Source organism: Scyliorhinus canicula, chromosome 8, assembly GCF_902713615.1.
Source record: "Scyliorhinus canicula chromosome 8, sScyCan1.1, whole genome shotgun sequence".
In the NCBI taxonomy this organism is placed as follows: Eukaryota; Metazoa; Chordata; class Chondrichthyes; order Carcharhiniformes; family Scyliorhinidae; genus Scyliorhinus; species Scyliorhinus canicula.
Window position 1 is genome coordinate 77395566 of NC_052153.1, and position 3081 is coordinate 77398646.

The window sequence follows — 3081 nt, forward strand, 5'->3', positions numbered from 1 at the left end:
TGTCTGTTCATTTAAAAGCTCCTTTTTAAATGTATTGCAGTGAAATAAAAATGGTTCAGCCGAGTGAAATTTGTTCTGTGATTACTGTATTAGTACCCAATGATTACTATGATGAACAAGTAGAATAAGCAACCAATGATGGTATATTATTAATATATTATTCATACAGGACCAGGCTGCAGCGACATGTTGCCAGGGGTAACCACTTCCTCATTATGATCAAAGGGAAAGGGTAGGATTCTCTCCTTAAATATAAATACTGTAGATTACGATGTGTAAGTCTCGAGGTGTAAGACATCTCCATTTTTACAGCGCCAAAAATCAAGTTTAGGCCATACTTGGTGGAAAGGGGCAACACGGCAGCGCTGAGGACCCGGGTTCGAATCCCGGCCCTGGGTCACTGTCTGTGAGGAGTTTGCACATTCTCCCTGTGTCTGCGTGGGTTTCACCCCCACAATCCAAAGATGTGCAGGTTAGGTGGATTGGCCATGCTAAATTGCCCCTTAATTGGAAAAAATGAATTGGATATTCTAAATTTATATTTAAAAAAAGAATGGTTTCATCAACACCAGAAATGCAATGTGGTTATAACACACTAAAGTGAGCCAAATCAAATACTGAGTCCATCAAAAGTTTCAGAGCAACAGCAAGTTGGTGTTCCCACTTTATGGAGTAAAAATGGCTAGTGTTGCAGGATCACTTTGAGGCTATGAAAAGATTGTCATGTGAGAGTACCTTTAAGAAATGGGTGTTTATAAATGGGTGTGTATATAAATATCTATAGTGAGAGTACCTTTAAGAAATGGGTGTTTACTACTGCAGTGATGTCAGAGAGTGGGTGGAGCTGGGCTGTCTGTCTGCAGGGTGTGTTTTAGTTTCGGTTTCAGTGATGGAGCTGATGCCAGACCAAGCAGGTGTACTGCTGTTCTCTCTGCCATCAAAAGACTATCTCTTAATCATTTGGTCAATTCAGAATTATAAATGTTCTCAGTAGTGACTGTAAACCTAATGTGTTTCTGTTGAAAGGTGTTTTAAGTCTTCTGGATGTTAAAAGGAAAGCTTTAAGAATGACTTAGTGTTGTAGTCTTTGGGGGTTGTATTTGAATTGGTGGTTGCTTAGATGTTCACTGTGTAGCCACCTAAGATGGACACTGGGCTACAAAATGGAGAACTGCTAAGGCTGCAGGAAAAAACAGTCTTAGCAAGGACAAGCAGTTTGCCGGAGACTAATTAGCATTCTGCACGTACAGAAACCAGTTTGTGGCCAGGTGCAGCCAAAGGTGTAAATGGCAACAAGATCTACATAGTAATGAGGTGATCCAGATCCAGACCCCACACAATAGAAACATTTAAGTATAACTGGATACTTTTGAGTAGACGCCCAGACAGAACGGCACCACTGTATCCAACACAAAGAACCATAGGGACAGCCCACCCATTGAGAAATGACCCTCAGATTGGGGGGTTTGGAAGATATCGATTGGGAAAGGCCCAATCGATACATGGCAGGTAAAAGGCCCGCCCCGAAGGGGCACGGACTTCTAGGGACTATAAGAATAGACCCCGCACATGGTTCGGTCTGTTGCTTCCAGACTCCGGCCCAGACTTGTCACATCGCATCCTGACTCCAGTTTCAGCACCGGTCGTTGAGCATCAGCCATCGAACTGTAAGTGCCAATACAACGATCGCTACGTGATCCAGACCTTGCTAGATCCTGACAACTTTAAGTACCTGAGAGTTGCAGACCAAGAACCGGACAAAGGCCTTGTCCCCTGACCTTGCCTGTTCCTGTCTAGATAAGTATTTTAGTTGTTTAGTATTAGAAGTAAGTTAGTCTCTTTAGCGTATGCATGTGTATTTATTATATTTGTCATAATAAATATCGATCGTTTGGACTTACTAATCGGTGTACAGATTTATTACTTTGAACCTGACCTTGATATACTTGTGAGGTGTCTAAATACGGCACCTGGCGACTCCTGAGCATAATTACATACACAGAGCCCTAGCAGTGTTAAGCACACGGCCTTTAAACGGAGGCGTGTTAATACACTCCAGTAAAACGAGCAACAACTGTATTTTAAAAAAAGTTTAACTTGAGTTCATAGAATAAATATTGTTTTGCTTTTAAAAAATATTTTTCCATTTCTGCTCTACCACACCTGTAGAGTGGGCCGTGTGCTCCCCATACCACAATCTATTAAAAGTTGTGGGTCAGGTGAACTCCATGATACACTTTGGTGTTCTCTAAACCCTGGCCCATAACAATTTGGGGGCATGTCCAGGATAAAAGTCTATCTATTGGATTGGCTTAGTGAACTTAAAGACAGTGAGGGGTGAGCATATTCTGGTAGGTGTGGTATTCTAGTTTGAGTGGGGAGTGTGTTGTGGACAATGGCTCTTTCAGAGTCTCTGATGTTTTGGGGGGTGGAGACGGTCACACACAGTACCTTACGAACAGAGACTAAAAGCAGACTGTTAGAGTTGGCAAAAATATTGCAGTTAACATTACCTGACAAAATGCAAAACGGTGAGGTAATTATGGCGGTGGCTAAGCATTTAAAGTTGCCTGAGATACAGTTTGACTCATTGGAAATGGCAAAAATTCAGTTACAAATTAAACAAATGGAACATGAGAAAGAATTAAAGCAGCTTGAATACGAAAGAGAGGAAAAAGAAAGAGAGCGGAAAAAGAAAGAGAGCGGAAAGAGAAAGAGAGAGGGAGGAAAAAGAAAAAGAGAGAAGAAAGGAGAAAAGAAAGAATAGCCCTAGCAGAACAAAAAGAAAGCGAAAAGGAGATACAGGTCAGGGAAAAAGATAAAGAGAGAGAGTTTGAACTTCAGAAAATGGCCATGAAACATGACAGTCAGTTAAAATTGGGAGACGTAAAGGGAAACGTACAGTTGGTGGATAGTGGGAAAGAGCGTCATAGTCGAAGGTTTGGTGGGAATCTATTTAAATATGTCCAAGCATTGCCGAGGTTTGACGAGAAGGAGGTATTTTCATTTCATTTGAATAGGTGGCTAAACAAATGAAATGGCTATAGGACATGTGGGTATTACTGATTCAAACAAAGCTGG